This window comes from Mytilus edulis, chromosome 8 (assembly GCF_963676685.1).
Source record: "Mytilus edulis chromosome 8, xbMytEdul2.2, whole genome shotgun sequence".
Classification (NCBI taxonomy): Eukaryota; Metazoa; Mollusca; class Bivalvia; order Mytilida; family Mytilidae; genus Mytilus; species Mytilus edulis.
The window spans coordinates 29,507,417-29,527,209 of NC_092351.1; positions in this window are offsets into that span (position 1 = coordinate 29,507,417).

Consider the following 19,793-nt stretch of genomic DNA (forward strand, 5'->3'; position numbering starts at 1 on the left):
AATTAGACAAATCTTCACAAATATTATACATACATTTACAACTATAGGTCACCGTTTTGTAGGCACATTGTAACTATGCACTACAATGATTTTGATTTGCAAGAACATGACGAACTATTTCTAGCGGGATCTTTTCAAAATCTATAGACTGTGAAGTTATTTTGTGTAGGATCTGTAAGTGACTTAAGAGACAGGTGTAAGGTTTTTTTGCCGATGAGCAGATATTGAAAAGTTATTCCAGGGGTTGCATCATGAAAGTCATGACAGTTAAGTTATATATCTAATAAGGTATTTTCCTCAGATCTAATAATGTCTTTTCCTCAGATGTAAAACATGATGAATCATGATTTAGACTGGAGGCGTTATCAACCAAAGCCACAACACAGTTTTTACCGATTCACGACATATGCAACTTTTTAGTTATTGAACCCCTGATGTCTGGCACACCAAATGGGCGTCAAGTTGGTTACCTATTCCCTATTCCCTATTCGTTACCTATTCCCTATTCCCTATTCGTTGCCTATTCGTTACCTATTCCCTATTCCCTATTCGTTACCTATTCGTTACCTATTCCCTATTCCCTATTCGTTACCTATTCGTTACCTATTCCCTATTCCCTATTCGTTGCCTATTCGTTACCTATTCCCTATTCGTTACCTATTCGTTACCTATTCCCTATTCCCTATTCGTTACCTATTCGTTACTTATTTGATTTTTAATATCCTTCCCCCTTTTTAATTATGGCATGGAATAGTTTAATATGGCTGCCGTTACCATGGCAACGGCACAATTGTGAAAAAAATGAGCTTTTGGTTTTTGGTGAACTGTTTGGATATGCTTCAACTCAGAATCATCATATTTTAAAACAATGTAGGTGCCCACTATATACAGGTGTTGGATGATTTTGGCGATCATTGGAACTACTATGTTGCCATGGAAACTACACCAAAATTTTCAAAATTCTCAAAATGCTCAAAACTTCATGAAACTTCACAGTAATGATGAGCAACATTGGAGTTGGAATTTCCAAAATAGGTCTTGTTACCATGGAAACAATGCAAAAAGGTCAAAAATTTCAAAAATAAGAATTTCCCGCAAACTGGATGAAACTACAGGAATGGTAACTGGCATAGGCAGAGTTGGATTTTGAAGTAAGAATTTTCAAAATGGCCGGCGTAACCATGGAAACAGCAAAAATATCAAAAATTCAAAATGTTCAAACTTAATGAAACTTTGCAAAAATGTTACTAAACATCTGTAGATGCTCTCTTTGACTTTGGAATTGTCAAAGTGGCTGTCGCTCACCTGGTAATAGGGGGAAGGGGTGCCTTCCGTTATTGCTAGCAATTACAAATCTAGTTGTTAATAGTCTTACATATGGTAATAGTTCTGAATTGGTTGAGGTAAAATGATCTTTTTATGACCTATTTATATGTGTTTGTGCTCAACCGATCTTTTTACTTCATGTTCGATACGCATTTGTTCCTTACTTGTTTTTTATACGTTCTACCTTTTAACTGCTTTATGTCCGTATGTTTGAAGATGGATCTTGGTTCGACGGGATGAAATCACCGTGTTAGCGCTTGCGTAAAAACGAAGATGTGGTATGATTACCAATGAGACAACACTCCACATTAGACCAAAATGACACAGAAATTATCAACTATAGTTCACTGTACGGCCTTCAACAATGAGCATAGCCCAAACCGTGTAGTCACCTATAAAAGGCCCAGACATGACAACCTCATACAATTCAAACAACAAAACTGACGGCCGTATTTCATATACAAAAAAATAAACGGAAATATGTAACACAAAAACAAACGATAACTACTTAATTTCAGGCTCTTGACTAGGGACAGGCACATACTTACATAATGTGGTAAAGTTAAACATGTAAGCAGGGTGTACATCGTTTCGGAGCATGCTATTACCTTGTTTAATTCGTTCCATCACTCGCTTATAATTCGCTTATAATACGTGTATCTTACGTTGCACCTTTTAAAACATGATTTTCAATTGTTTTGTTGTCTCTGGTGGAAGATTTGGGCTCTTAGAGGTGATATAACTCTATAAGTGCATTTGTAACCGTTCCAGCGGTCGGATAATACCCTGTTAAATATTCGTTACTAATTCGCTTTTAAAAAGTTTGTTGTACGTTGCACCTTTTAGAAAAGGATTTCCAATTGTGTTCATATCTCTGGTGGTAATAATGTGTTCTTATAGATGAAATACCCCTATAAGCGCATATGTACTCGTTCCAGCGATCGGTTAATACCCTGTTACCTATTCGTTACCTGTTCGTTACCTATTCACTTATAGTACGTTTGTTGTACGTTGAAACTTTTAGAAAAGGATTTTCAATTAAATTCATATCTCTGATGGTAACAATGTGTTCTTAGAGATGAAATGACCCCATTAGAGCGCATGTACCCGTTCCAGCGCTCGGTAAATAACCTGTTACCTATTCGTTACTTATTCGCTTTTAATGCGCGGGGTATACGGTGCACCTTGAAATAAATCGTTTTTTAATTGTGTTCAGGTCTCTGGTGGTAAGAATGTGTTCTTAGAGATGAAATTACCCTATTAGCGCGCATGTACCCGTTCCAGCGCTCGGTTAATACCCTGTTACCTATTCGTTACCTATTCGTTACCTATTCGCTTATAATACATTTTTTTATACGTTTCACCTGTTAGAAAAGGATTTTCAATTATGTCCAGGTCTCAGACGGTAACAATGTGTTCTTATAGATGAAATGACCCCATTAGAGCGCATGTACCCGTTCCAGCGCTCGGTAAATAACCTGTTACCTATTCGTTACCTATTCGCTTTTAATGCGCGGGGTATACGGTGCACCTTGAAATAAATCGTTTTTTAATTGTGTTCATGTCTGGTGGTAACAATGTGTTCTTAGAAATGAAATGACCCCACTAAAGCGCATGTACCCGTTCCAGCGCTCGGTAAATAACCTGTTACCTATTCGTTACTTATTCGCTTTTAATGCGCGGGGTATACGGTGCACCTTGAAATAAATCGTTTTTTAATTGTGTTCAGGTCTCTGGTGGTAAGAATGTGTTCTTAGAGATGAAATTACCCTATTAGCGCGCATGTACCCGTTCCAGCGCTCGGTTAATACCCTGTTATCCATTCGTTACCTTTTCGTTACCTATTCGCTTATAATACATTTTTTTATACGTTTCACCTGTTAGAAAAGGATTTTCAATTATGTCCATGTCTCAGGTGGTAACAATGTGTTCTTAGAGATGAAATTACCCTATAAGCGCTCATGTACCCGTTCCAGTGCTCGGTAAATAATCTTGTTACCTATTCGTTACCTATTCGCTTTTAATGCGCGGGGTATACGCTGCAACTTGAAATAAATCGTGTTTTAATTGTGTTCATGTCTCAGGTGGTAACAATGTGTTCTTAGAGATGAAATGACCCCATTAGAGCGCATGAACCCGTTCCAGCGCTCGGTAAATAACCTGTTACCTATTCGTTACCTATTCGCTTTTAATGCGCGGGGTATACGGTGCACCTTGAAATAAATCGTTTTTTAATTGTGTTCAGGTCTCTGGTGGTAAGAATGTGTTCTTAGAGATGAAATGACCCTATTAGCGCGCATGTACCCGTTCCAGCGCTCGGTTAATACCCTGTTACCTATTCGTTACCTATTCGCTTATAATACATTTTTTTATACGTTTCACCTGTTAGAAAAGGATTTTCAATTATGTCCAGGTCTCAGACGGTAACAATGTGTTCTTAGAGATGAAATGACCCCATTAGAGCGCATGTACCCGTTCCAACGCTCGGTAAATAACCTGTTACCTATTCGTTACCTATTCGCTTTTAATGCGCGGGGTATACGGTGCACCTTGAAATAAATCGTTTTTTAATTGTGTTCATGTCTGGTGGTAACAATGTGTTCTTAGAAATGAAATGACCCCATTAGAGCGCATGTACCCGTTCCAGCGCTCGGTAAATAACCTGTTACCTATTCGTTACTTATTCGCTTTTAATGCGCGGGGTATACGGTGCACCTTGAAATAAATCGTTTTTTAATTGTGTTCAGGTCTCTGGTGGTAAGAATGTGTTCTTAGAGATGAAATTACCCTATTAGCGCGCATGTACCCGTTCCAGCGCTCGGTTAATACCCTGTTACCTATTCGTTACCTATTCGTTACCTATTCGCTTATAATACATTTTTTTATACGTTTCACCTGTTAGAAAAGGATTTTCAATTATGTCCAGGTCTCAGACGGTAACAATGTGTTCTTATAGATGAAATGACCCCATTAGAGCGCATGTACCCGTTCAAGCGCTCGGTAAATAACCTGTTACCTATTCGTTACCTATTCGCTTTTAATGCGCGGGGTATACGGTGCACCTTGAAATAAATCGTTTTTTAACTGTGTTCAGGTCTCTGGTGGTAAGAATGTGTTCTTAGAGATGAAATGACCCTATTAGCGCGCATGTACCCGTTCCAGCGCTCGGTTAATACCCTGTTATCCATTCGTTACCTATTCGTTACCTATTCGCTTATAATACATTTTTTTATACGTTTCACCTGTTAGAAAAGGATTTTCAATTATGTCCATGTCTCAGGTGGTAACAATGTGTTCTTAGAGATGAAATTACCCTATTAGCGCTCATGTACCCGTTCCAGTGCTCGGTAAATAATCTTGTTACCTATTCGTTACCCATTCGCTTTAAATGCGCGGGGTATACGCTGCAACTTGAAATAAATCGTGTTTTAATTGTGTTCATGTCTCAGGTGGTAACAATGTGTTCTTAGAGATGAAATTACCCTATTAGCGCTCATGTACCCGTTCCAGTGCTCGGTAAATAATCTTGTTACCTATTCGTTACCCATTCGCTTTAAATGTGCGGGGTATACGCTGCACCTTGAAATAAATCGTGTTTTAATTGTGTTCATGTCTGGTGGTAACAATGTGTTCTTAGAGATGAAATGACCCCATTAGAGCGCATGTACCCGTTCCAGCGCTCGGTAAATAACCTGTTACCTATTCGTTACTTATTCGCTTTTAATGCGCGGGGTATACGGTGCACCTTGAATTAAATCGTTTTTTAATTGTGTTCAGGTCTCTGGTGGTAAGAATGTGTTCTTAGAGATGAAATGACCCTATTAGCGCGCATGTACTCGTTCCAGCGCTCGGTTAATACCCTGTTACCTATTCGTTACCTATTCGTTACCTGTTCGTTACCTATTCGCTTATAATACATTTTTTTATACGTTTCACCTGTTAGAAAAGGATTTTCAATTATGTCCATGTCTCAGGTGGTAACAATGTGTTCTTAGAAATGAAATGACCCCATTAGAGCGCATGTACCCGTTCCAGCGCTCGGTAAATAACCTGTTACCTATTCGTTACTTATTCGCTTTTAATGCGCGGGGTATACGGTGCACCTTGAAATAAATCGTTTTTTAATTGTGTTCAGGTCTCTGGTGGTAAGAATGTGTTCTTTTAGATGAAATACCCCTATTAGCGCGTATGCACTCGTTTCAGCGCTCGGATAATACCCTGTTACTGATTCGTTCCCTATTCGCTTTTAATGCGCGGGTTATACGCTGCACCTTGAAATAAATCGTTTTTCAATTGTGCCCATGTCTCTGGTGGTAACAATGTGTTCTTAGAGATGAAATGACTCTATTAGCACGCATGTACCCGTTCCAGCGCTCGCTTTATACCCTGTTACCTATTCGTTACCTATTCACTTATAATACATTTGTTGTACGTTGCACCTTTCAGAAAAAGGATTTTCAATGGTGTCCGTGTCTCTGGTGGTAACAATGTGTTCTTAGAGATGAAATGATCCTATTAGCGCGTATGTACCCGTTCCAGCGCTCGATAAATACCCTGTTACCTATTCGTTACCTATTCACTTATAATACGTTTGTTGTACGTTGCACCTTTTAGAAAAGGATTTTTAATTCAGTTCATATCTCTGGTGGTAATAATGTGTTCTTTTAGATGAAATACCACTATTAGCGCGTATGTACCCGTTCCAGCGCTCAGTTAATAACCTGCTACTTATTCGTTCCTTATTTGCTTTTAATGCACGAGGTATACGTTGCACCTTGAAATAAATCGTTTTTTTAATTGTGTTCATGTCTCTGGTGGTAACAATGTGTTCTTAGAGATGAAATGACCCTATTAGAGCGCATGAACCCGTTCCAGCGCTCGCTTAATACCCTGTTACCTATTCGTTACCTATTCACTTATAATACGTTTGTTGTATGTTGCACCTTTTAGAAAAGGATTTTTAATTGTCTCCATGTCGTTTGTGGTAACAATGTGTTCTTAGAGATGAAATTACCCTATTAGCGCGCATGTACCCGTTTCAGCGCTCGGTTAATACCCTGTTACCTATTCGTTACCTATTCGTTACCTATTCACTTATAAGACGTTTGTTGTACGTTGCACCTTTCAAAAAAGGATTTTCAATGGTGTCCGTGTCTCTGGTGGTAACAATGTGTTCTTAAAGATGAAATGACCCTATAAGCGCATGTACCCGTTCCAGCGCTCGATAAATACCCTGTTACCTATTCGTTACCTATTCACTTATAATACGTTTGTTGTACGTTGCACCTTTTAGAAAAGGATTTTTAATTCAGTTCATATCTCTGGTGGTAATAATGTGTTCTTTTAGATGAAATACCCCTATTAGCGCGTATGTACTCGTTCCAGCGCTCAGTAAATACCCTGCTACTTATTCGTTCCTTATTTGCTTTTAATGCACGAGGTATACGTTGCACCTTGAAATAAATCGTTTTTTTAATTGTGTTCAGGTCTCTGGTGGTAACAATGTGTTCTTAGAGATGAAATGACCCTATTAGAGCGCATGAACCCGTTCCAGCGCTCGTTTAATACCCTGTTACCTATTCGTTACCTATTCACTTATAATACGTTTGTTGTATGTTGCACCTTTCAGAAAAGGATTTTCAATGGTGTCCGTGTCTCTGGTGGTAACAATGTGTTCTTAGAGATGAAATGACCCTATTAGCGCGCATGTACCCGTTCCAGCGCTCGATAAATACCATGTTACCTATTCGTTACCTATTCACTTATAATACGTTTGTTGTACGTTGCACCTTTTAGAAAAGGATTTTTAATTGTCTCCATGTCTCTGGTGGTAACAATGTGTTCTTAGAGATGAAATGACCCTATTAGCGTGCATGTACCCGTTCCAGCGCTCGATAAATACCCTGTTACCTATTCGTTACCTATTCACTTATATTACGTTTGTTGTACGTTGCATCTTTTAGAAAAGGATTTTTAATTCAGTTCATATCTCTGGTGGTAATAATGTGTTCTTTTAGATGAAATACCCTTATTAGCGCATATGTACTCGTTCCAGCGCTCAGTTAATACCCTGCTTCTTATTCGTTCCTTATTTGCTTTGAATGCACGAGGTATACGTTGCACCTTGAAATAAATAGTTTTTTAATTGTGTTCATGTCTCTGGTGGAACGGGTACATGAGCGCTAATAGGGTAATTTCATCTCTAAGAACACATTGTTACCACCTGAGACATGGACAAAATTGAAAATCCTTTTCTAACAGTTGAAACGTATAAAAAAATGTATTATATGCGAATAGGTAACGAATAGGTAACAGGGTATTAACCGAGCGCTGGAACGGGTACATGCGCGCTAATAGGGTAATTTCATCTCTAAGAACACATTCTTACCACCAGAGACCTGAACACAATTAAAAAACGCTTTATTTCAAGGTGCACCGTATACCCCGCGCATTAAAAGCGAATAGGTAACGAATAGGTAACAGGTTATTTACCGAGCGCTGGAACGGGTACATGCGCTCTAATGGGGTCATTTCATCTCTAAGAACATATTGTTACCGTCTGAGACCTGGACATAATTGAAAATCCTTTTCTAACAGTTTAAACGTATAAGAAAATGTATTATATGCGAATAGGTAACGAATAGGTAACGAATAGGTAACAGGGTATTAACCGAGCGCTGGAACGGGTACATGCGCGCTGATAGGGTAATTTCATCTCTAAGAACACATTCTTACCACCAGAGACCTGAACACAATTAAAAAACGATTTATTTCAAGGTGCACCGTATACCCCGCGCATTAAAAGCGAATAAGTAACAAATAGGTAACAGGTTATTTACCGAGCGCTGGAACGGGTACATGCGCTCTAATGGGGTCATTTCATTTCTAAGAACACATTGTTACCACCAGACATGAACACAATTAAAACACGATTTATTTCAAGTTGCAGCGTATACCCCGCGCATTAAAAGCGAATAGGTAACGAATAGGTAACAGGTTATTTACCGAGCGCTGGAACGGGTACATGCGCTCTAATGGGGTCATTTCATCTCTAAGAACACATTGTTACCGTCTGAGACCTGGACATAATTGAAAATCCTTTTCTAACAGGTGAAACGTATAAAAAAAATGTATTATAAGCGAATAGGTAACGAATAGGTAACGAATAGGTAACAGGGTATTAACCGAGCGCTGGAACGGGTACATGCGCGCTAATAGGGTAATTTCATCTCTAAGAACACATTCTTACCACCAGAGACCTGAACACAATTAAAAAACGATTTATTTCAAGGTGCACCGTATACCCCGCGCATTAAAAGCGAATAAGTAACGAATAGGTAACAGGTTATTTACCGAGCGCTGGAACGGGTACATGCGCGCTAATAGGGTAATTTCATCTCTAAGAACACATTCTTACCACCAGAGACCTGAACACAATTAAAAAACGATTTATTTCAAGGTGCACCGTATACCCCGCGCATTAAAAGCGAATAAGTAACGAATAGGTAACAGGTTATTTACCGAGCGCTGGAACGGGTACATGCGCTCTAATGGGGTCATTTCATCTCTAAGAACACATTGTTACCACCAGACATGAACACAATTAAAACACGATTTATTTCAAGGTGCACCGTATACCCCGCGCATTAAAAGCGAATAGGTAACGAATAGGTAACAAGATTATTTACCGAGCACTGGAACGGGTACATGAGCGCTAATAGGGTAATTTCATCTCTAAGAACACATTGTTACCACCTGAGACATGGACATAATTGAAAATCCTTTTCTAACAGGTGAAACGTATAAAAAAATGTATTATAAGCGAATAGGTAACGAATAGGTAACGAATGGGTAACAGGGTATTAACCGAGCGCTGGAACGGGTACATGCGCGCTAATAGGGTAATTTCATCTCTAAGAACACATTCTTACCACCAGAGACCTGAACACAATTAAAAAAACGATTTATTTCAAGGTGCACCGTATACCCCGCGCATTAAAAGCGAATAAGTAACGAATAGGTAACAGGTTATTTACCGAGCGCTGGAACGGGTACCTGCGCTCTAATGGGGTCATTTCATCTCTAAGAACACATTGTTACCACCAGACATGAACACAATTAAAACACGATTTATTTCAAGGTGCAGCGTATACCCCGCGCATTAAAAGCGAATAGGTAACGAATAGGTAACAGGTTATTTACCGAGCGCTGGAACGGGTACATGCGCTCTAATGGGGTCATTTCATCTCTAAGAACACATTGTTACCACCTGAGACTTGGACATAATTGAAAATTCTTTTCTAACAGGTGAAACGTATAAAAAAATGTATTATAAGCGAATAGGTAACGAATAGGTAACAGGGTATTAACCGAGCGCTGGAACGGGTACATGCGCGCTAATAGGGTAATTTCATCTCTAAGAACACATTCTTACCACCAGAGACCTGAACACAATTAAAAAAACGATTTATTTCAAGGTGCACCGTATACCCCGCGCATTAAAAGCGAATAAGTAACGAATAGGTAACAGGTTATTTACCGAGCGCTGGAACGGGTACCTGCGCTCTAATGGGGTCATTTCATCTCTAAGAACACATTGTTACCACCAGACATGAACACAATTAAAACCCGATTTATTTCAAGGTGCAGCGTATACCCCGCGCATTAAAAGCGAATAGGTAACGAATAGGTAACAGGTTATTTACCGAGCGCTGGAACGGGTACATGCGCTCTAATGGGGTCATTTCATCTCTAAGAACACATTGTTACCACCTGAGACTTGGACATAATTGAAAATCCTTTTCTAACAGGTGAAGCGTATAAAAAAATGTATTATAAGCGAATAGGTAACGAATAGGTAACAGGGTATTAACCGAGCGCTGGAACGGGTACATGCGCGCTAATAGGGTAATTTCATCTCTAAGAACACATTCTTACCACCAGAGACCTGAACACAATTAAAAAACGATTTATTTCAAGGTGCACCGTATACCCCGCGCATTAAAAGCGAATAGGTAACGAATAGGTAACAGGTTATTTACCGAGCGCTGGAACGGGTACATGCGCTCTAATGGGGTCATTTCATCTCTAAGAACACATTGTTACCACCTGAGACATGAACACAATTAAAACACGATTTATTTCAAGTTGCAGCGTATACCCCGCTCATTAAAAGCGAATAGGTAACGAATAGGTAACAAGATTATTTACCGAGTACTGGAACGGGTACATGAGCGCTAATAGGGTAATTTCATCTCTAAGAACACATTGTTACCACCTGAGACATGGACATAATTGAAAATCCTTTTCTAACAGGTGAAACGTATAAAAAAATGTATTATAAGCGAATAAGTAACGAATAGGTAACGAATAGGTAACAGGGTATTAACCGAGCGCTGGAACGGGTACATGCGCGCTAATAGGGTAATTTCATCTCTAAGAACACATTCTTACCACCAGAGACCTGAACACAATTAAAAAACGATTTATTTCAAGGTGCAGCGTATACCCCGCGCATTAAAAGCGAATAGGTAACGAATAGGTAACAGGTTATTTATCGAGCGCTGGAACGGGTACATGCGCTCTAATGGGGTCATTTCATCTCTAAGAACACATTGTTACCACCTGAGACTTGGACATAATTGAAAATCCTTTTCTAACAGGTGAAGCGTATAAAAAAATGTATTATAAGCGAATAGGTAACGAATAGGTAACAGGGTATTAACCGAGCGCTGGAACGGGTACATGCGCGCTAATAGGGTAATTTCATCTCTAAGAACACATTCTTACCACCAGAGACCTGAACACAATTAAAAAACGATTTATTTCAAGGTGCACCGTATACCCCGCGCATTAAAAGCGAATAGGTAACGAATAGGTAACAGGTTATTTACCGAGCGCTGGAACGGGTACATGCGCTCTAATGGGGTCATTTCATCTCTAAGAACACACTGTTACCACCTGAGACATGAACACAATTAAAACACGATTTATTTCAAGTTGCAGCGTATACCCCGCTCATTAAAAGCGAATAGGTAACGAATAGGTAACAAGATTATTTACCGAGCACTGGAACGGGTACATGAGCGCTAATAGGGTAATTTCATCTCTAAGAACACATTGTTACCACCTGAGACATGGACATAATTGAAAATCCTTTTCTAACAGGTGAAACGTATAAAAAAATGTATTATAAGCGAATAGGTAACGAATAGGTAACGAATGGGTAACAGGGTATTAACCGAGCGCTGGAACGGGTACATGCGCGCTAATAGGGTAATTTCATCTCTAAGAACACATTCTTACCACCAGAGACCTGAACACAATTAAAAAACGATTTATTTCAAGGTGCACCGTATACCCCGCGCATTAAAAGCGAATAAGTAACGAATAGGTAACAGGTTATTTACTGAGCGCTGGAACGGGTACATGCGCTCTAATGGGGTCATTTCATTTATAAGAACACATTGTTACCACCAGACATGAACACAATTAAAAAACGATTTATTTCAAGGTGCACCGTATACCCCGCGCATTAAAAGCGAATAGGTAACGAATAGGTAACAAGATTATTTACCGAGCACTGGAACGGGTACATGAGCGCTAATAGGGTAATTTCATCTCTAAGAACACATTGTTACCACCTGAGACATGGACATAATTGAAAATCCTTTTCTAACAGGTGAAACGTATAAAAAAATGTATTATAAGCGAATAGGTAACGAATAGGTAACGAATGGGTAACAGGGTATTAACCGAGCGCTGGAACGGGTACATGCGCGCTAATAGGGTAATTTCATCTCTAAGAACACATTCTTACCACCAGAGACCTGAACACAATTAAAAAACGATTTATTTCAAGGTGCACCGTATACCCCGCGCATTAAAAGCGAATAAGTAACGAATAGGTAACAGGTTATTTACTGAGCGCTGGAACGGGTACATGCGCTCTAATGGGGTCATTTCATTTCTAAGAACACATTGTTACCACCAGACATGAACACAATTAAAAAACGATTTATTTCAAGGTGCACCGTATACCCCGCGCATTAAAAGCGAATAGGTAACGAATAGGTAACAGGTTATTTACCGAGCGCTGGAACGGGTACATGCGCTCTAATGGGGTCATTTCATCTCTAAGAACACATTGTTACCGTCTGAGACCTGGACATAATTGAAAATCCTTTTCTAACAGGTGAAACGTATAAAAAAATGTATTATAAGCGAATAGGTAACGAATAGGTAACGAATAGGTAACAGGGTATTAACCGAGCGCTGGAACGGGTACATGCGCGCTAATAGGGTAATTTCATCTCTAAGAACACATTCTTACCACCAGAGACCTGAACACAATTAAAAAACGATTTATTTAAAGGTGCACCGTATACCCCGCGCATTAAAAGCGAATAAGTAACGAATAGGTAACAGGTTATTTACCGAGCGCTGGAACGGGTACATGCGCTCTAATGTGGTCATTTCATCTCTAAGAACACATTGTTACCATCAGAGATATGAATTTAATTGAAAATCCTTTTCTAAAAGGTGCAACGTACAACAAACGTACTATAAGTGAATAGGTAACGAATAGGTAACGAATAGGTAACAGGGTATTAACCGATCGCTGGAACGAGTACATATGCGCTTATAGGGGTATTTCATCTATAAGAACACATTATTACCACCAGAGATATGAACACAATTGGAAATCCTTTTCTAAAAGGTGCAACGTACAACAAACTTTTTAAAAGCGAATTAGTAACGAATATTTAACAGGGTATTATCCGACCGCTGGAACGGTTACAAATGCACTTATAGAGTTATATCACCTCTAAGAGCCCAAATCTTCCACCAGAGACAACAAAACAATTGAAAATCATGTTTTAAAAGGTGCAACGTAAGATACACGTATTATAAGCGAATTATAAGCGAGTGATGGAACGAATTAAGCAAGGTAATAGCATGCTCCGAAACGATGTACACCCTGCTTACATGTTTAACTCTACCACATTATGTAAGTATGTGCCTGTCCCTAGTCAAGAGCCTGAAATTAAGTAGTTATCGTTTGTTTTTGTGTTACATATTTCCGTTTATTTTTTTTGTATATGAAATACGGCCGTCAGTTTTGTTGTTTGAATTGTATGAGGTTGTCATGTCTGGGCCTTTTATAGGTGACTACACGGTTTGGGCTATGCTCATTGTTGAAGGCCGTACAGTGAACTATAGTTGATAATTTCTGTGTCATTTTGGTCTAATGTAAAGTGTTGTCTCATTGGTAATCATACCACATCTTCGTTTTTACGCAAGCGCTAACACGGTGATTTCATCCCGTCGAACCAAGATCCATCTTCAAACATACGGACATAAAGCAGTTAAAAGGTAGAACGTATAAAAAACAAGTAAGGAACAAATGCGTATCGAACATGAAGTAAAAGGATCGGTTGAGCACAAACACATATAAATAGGTCATAAAAAGATCATTTTACCTCAACCAATTCAGAACTATTACCATATGTAAGACTATTAACAACTAGATTTGTAATTGCTAGCAATAACGGAAGGCACCCCTTCCCCCTATTACCAGGTGAGCGACAGCCATTTTGACAATTCCAAAGTCAAAGAGAGCATCTACAGATGTCTAGTAACGTTTTTGCAAAGTTTCATTAAGTTTGAACATTTTGAATTTTTGATATTTTTGCTGTTTCCATGGTTACGGCGGCCATTTTGAAAATTCTAACTTCAAAATCCAACTCTGCCTATGCCAGTTACCATTCCTGTAAAGTTTCATCCAGTTTGCGGAAAATTCTTATTTTTGAAATTTTTGACCTTTTTGCATTGTTTCCATGGTAACAAGACCTATTTTGGAAATTCCAACTCCAATGTTGCTCATCATTACTGTGAAGTTTCATGAAGTTTTGAGCATTTTGAGAATTTTGAAAATTTTGGTGTAGTTTCCATGGCAACATAGTAGTTCCAATGATCGCCAAAATCATCCAACACCTGTATATAGTGGGCACCTACATTGTTTTAAAATATGATGATTCTGAGTTGAAGCATATCCAAACAGTTCACCAAAAACCAAAAGCTCATTTTTTTCACAATTGTGCCGTTTCCATGGTAACGGCAGCCATATTAAACTATTCCATGCCATAATTAAAAAGGGGGAAGGATATTAAAAATCAAATAAGTAACGAATAGGTAACGAATAGGGAATAGGGAATAGGTAACGAATAGGTAACGAATAGGGAATAGGGAATAGGTAACGAATAGGCAACGAATAGGGAATAGGGAATAGGTAACGAATAGGTAACGAATAGGGAATAGGGAATAGGTAACGAATAGGTAACGAATAGGGAATAGGGAATAGGTAACGAATAGGCAACGAATAGGGAATAGGGAATAGGTAACGAATAGGGAATAGGGAATAGGTAACCAACTTGACGCCCATGCACACCAACAGCAGGTCGCGCTCTTATAGGATGCGACACGTCTTCTCTAATCGAAATTGGCAAAGGACAACAATTACAAGGGGTCTAGAAAAACATATATGTATCAAAATTTGTCATTCTAGTTGATTCTTATTTTCACACAATGACATCCAACTTTTTTTGCTAGTATTCCGTTAACTTTTCAAATTGATGTCCATATTTAATTTGATGTCTAGTGTTAGTGTATTATAATTATACATAGACAGCAACCTTTACGTGTATTATCACTGTGAATCTTTGTTTGTAGTTCACATATATATCGTGCTATTTATTCAATTGTTTATAGATATAAGAAGATATATGGGTTCCAATAAGACAACTTTCCATCTAGGTAATAATTGTAAAAGTTAACCATCATAGGTCAAAGTACGGTGTTTAAAATGGAGCTTTTGCTCACATTGAACAGTAAGGGCTCAATAAATTATAAGTTTAAAACCATTGCAACGGTCTTATCAATATAAAAAACTATAAACGAGAAACATTTATGAACCACATCAACAAACGACAACCATTTCTGTCGTGGTTTTATAAAAAAGGGGGACATATCTTCTCAATGTGATATTGGTCTTGTACGGATTTATTTATCAATATAAAACAAATCATATACTATAGTGTCATGAACATGAAGACTAATTTTTATAGTTCTAGCATCATTTTCAGTTTAAATAATCAGCCAAGAATTTTCATCATTTTTTTTTCTTACCATCATGGACCAAGTGTTAACTTTACAGTTGTTATTTCTCCTCTGTTCTTTATGGCATTTTAACAAAACTTTCCCATAATTATAGGTGGTCATATATTATTGCATAGCTAAATCTTAATTATGAATATTTTTTGTCGATAATTTCCGTAGATAAGGATATTTGTTTCATTTTATTACATGTTGCAAACTCGAATATGTAATACTAATATCTGGTAATCAGACATAAATATGACTAGCTGTATTTGTGGAGCATTCCTAGCGCATGCTTCCATCGAAAAAAAATTTCATTTAACATTAGAGACTACCGAGAAATCGTTCAAAATGTCTAAAATTTTCGATTTTTTAGAATCCCCCTTTTTGACCTTTGACCACAGTTTTCAAAAATCTGCACCACTTTGACACTCTACGACATGCCTTAATCAAAAGATATCAAATTTTTCTACAAAATAAGACCAAAATTAGCCGTGAGGTATTTCGGTCCATTAAATATTAAAATTTACCTGATTTGTCACCGTACTAAATGTACATGTGTTTAAATGGTTGTTTTCTGTTTCATATGTTCCACTCTCATATGTGTCCAGTCCCCAAAAATGTCCAATTCTTCAAACATTTCCATTTTGCCTAAACATTTCCACAAAATCATACCTCGCCCAAACACGTCCAATATTTTTATCTAAATTTGTCCTATCATTTACTTCGTTCTGAAAGGTCTGCTGTTTTCAAAACACACACGTGTTCATCGATCGTTATTCGCCGAAAAAGGAAATTTTTAAGACGCCGTAACGTAAATGTCACGTGATAACTACAGGAATCTATGCAGTGTTGGGATTAATACACTTAACATCGTCTGAATGTTAACATTCGAATTTTCACACAAAGTCCCTTTTTTGATAGGTTTTTAATCTGGGTGAGGAAGTCAAACTTGAACATTTTGGTCAACTTTATTTTGGAAATCTAACAAAATCCTTACATTTTCTCAACTCGACTGTAAGCAAACATAGGCATGAAAATAGAAAAATGGCACGTGTTATCAACACCTATCTCAGAATTCTCCAATTTTTACGATTAAAGATGTCGATTTTTTGATTGAGTACAAAGGAAAAAAATAATAAAAAAATCTATCCAAGGTTATATTTTTTTTAATTTTTTTTTCTATTTTATTTTGCACTATTCCCGTCAATCGTTATCCTTCATTTCTCTAACGATGTCTGATTTAGTCGTTCTATCGTCTTACTTGCAGGTAATCAATTTCGGAATGCATTTTTTACTTATCTCGTAGATCTTTTATGAACCATCTCGATCATTCGCAGTGTGTACATCCAATGCTACGTGATCATATTCAATTGATAGTCTTAAAAATCGTCTCATTTAGATATACTTTTAGCAATCCAGTAAGCTCTGTAAAAGAGAGGCGAAAGATACTCATAAACCGACAATAAACTGACAACGCCAAGGCTCAAAAAGAAACAGACAAACAAAAGTACACAAATCACAACATAAAAATCTAAGCAACAAAAACACTTCCAAAAACAGGGGGTGCTCAAGAAAGGTAAGCTGATCTTGCTCATCTTGTCGTGTTGCTAATATTAGAACAAACCTGGTAACAAGTCTAATTCGGTAGGCCACATTCGGGAAAAGGGGACGGAATTGCAGTTACCACATAGGAACATATCCACTCGCAACTTCATCATCAATTGAGAGGTGTATACTCCGTACTGGCGCTGCTTGATAATTGCTTCAAAGGAATGGAAAGATCACAATTACAAAGCTCTTTTGTCGAAAAAGTTTTGTTTTCAACCTACCCTTATTGTCAATTTCTAGAGGTAAGTCAAGATATGAATCAGGCCTAACTGCATCTGCTGTAAAATGAACTTTGTATAACTTTGATGATAAAAAAGGGATCAACCTTACTATTCGATTAAACATAAAATTAAAAATATCTTTGACAAATACTAACGTGTTTCCATTTTGAATCAGGGATAATATCAAAAATAACATCATAACATTTTATTATCAACTAAGAACAGATGTTTTTTCTTCATGTAATAAGATTATGGAAATGAACAAGCTTTGCAAACGTGACTGTTATCAATGTTATTAATGATTGATATTGTGTATATTAAACAATCATACCATTTGCTTGTTTTTATTACATAGTAAACTCTAATAAATAGAGAATATCATATGGCTGGTTGATACAACACGCATATTATTGATTTATTGCATATAGAGGGAAAACAGTAGTAGGTTTTTCTCCATTTTCTAAGTTTACCATATTTCATAATAAAAACTTGGACAAAACACTTAGGTATGATATAAATACTCCATTATTCTGTTTTAGAAATTGAGGTCAATAATATGGTAGCATGGCTACCTTTGATCGGAGCTTGTTTATAGTATTCTCAGCCACTGCAATTCTACAGCAAATTTTAATCTTTTCAAATTCTATATTGTGAACGTACTACAGTCATTCATAAATAAATTTAAAAAAAAACAACATTATGCCTTTACATCAAATCACAGCGCACAAAAATTGACTTTCCTTGCCTGCCTTGGTACAAAAAAGGCCAACATATAGTCGGGATAATGTAATACTACTATTTTCCCTTCAATTAACTGGTATTTACTTTCAAGAATGCAATAGATATGCATCAACCACTTACCTTTTCAGCAGATATTCATTTTTTATTTGTAAAATTATACAATAAATATAATGGATTACTAAACAAAAGAGGGACGAAAGATACCAGAGGGACAGTCAAACTCATAAATAGAAAAAAAAACTGACAACGCCATGGCTAAAAATGAAAAAGACAAACAGACAAACAATAGTGCACATGACACAACATAGAAAACCTAAGAATAAACGACACGAACCCCACCAAAAACTAGGGGTGATCTCAGGTGCTCCGGAAAGGTGAGCAGATCTTGCTCCACATGTGGCACCCGTTGTGTTGCTTATGTGATAACAAATCCGGTAAAAAGGTAGGTCACATTCATGAAAGGGAAGGGGGTCGTAGTTACGACATAACGAAGTAAGGAACAAATGAGCACCGCCTACATTCAACTACATTTTTTACTGTTTTTGAACATCACAGAAACTTGTAATTTGAAAGATAAAACGTCATGTATGTATATTGTTCTTCTTTTATATCAGTGACACTCCGAACTATGTCCACCACCGTTCCTCAATGTGTCCAATCCCTTTTTTATCATCAAAGTTATACAAAGTTCATTTTACAGCAGATGCAGTTAGGCCTGACTCATATCTTGACTTACTTCTAGAAATTGACAATAAGGGTAGGTTGAAAACAAAACTTTTTCGACAAAAGAGCTTCCTAATTGTGATCTTTCCATTCCTTTGAAGCAATTATCAAGCAGCGCCAGTACGGAGAATACACCTCTCAATTGATGATGAAGTTGAAATCACCCCTTCGTAATTTTTACGGACGCCATCACGAGTTGGTTGACCGATATTGATTATCCGTTTCACAGTTGAGAGTGGATATGTTCCTAATGTGGTAACTGCAATTCCGTCCCCTTTTCCCGAATGTGGCCTACCGAATTAGACTTGTTACCAGGTTTGTTCTAATATTAGCAACACGACAAGATGAGCAAAATCAGCTTACCCTTCTGGAGCACCCCCTGTTTTTGGAAGTGTTTTTGTTGCTTAGATTTTTATGTTGTGATTTGTGTACTTTTGTTTGTCTGTTTCTTTTTGAGCCCTGGCGTTGTCAGTTTATTGTCGGTTTATAAGTATCTTTCGCCTCTCTTTTACAGAGCTTACTGGATTGCTAAAAGTATATCTAAATGAGACGATTTTTAAGACTATCAATTGAATATGATCACGTGGCATTGGACGTACACACTGCGAATGATCGAAATGGTTCATAAAAGATCTACGAGATAAGTAAAAAATGGATTCCGAAATTGATTACCTGCAAGTAAGACGATAGAACGACTAAATCAGACATCGTTAGAGAAATGAAGGATAACGATTGACGGGAATAGTGCCAAATAAAATAGAAAACAAAAATTAAAAAAAATATAACCTTGGATAGATTTTTTTATCATTTTTTTCCTTTGTACTCAATCAAAAAATCGACATCTTTAATCGTAAAAATAGGAGAATTCTGAGATAGGTGTTGATAACACGTGCCATTTTTCTATGTTCATGCCTATGTTTGCTTACAGTCGAGTTGAGAAAAATGTAAGGATTTTGTTAGATTTCCAAAATAAATTAGACCAAAATGTTCTAGTTTGACTTCCTCACCCAGATT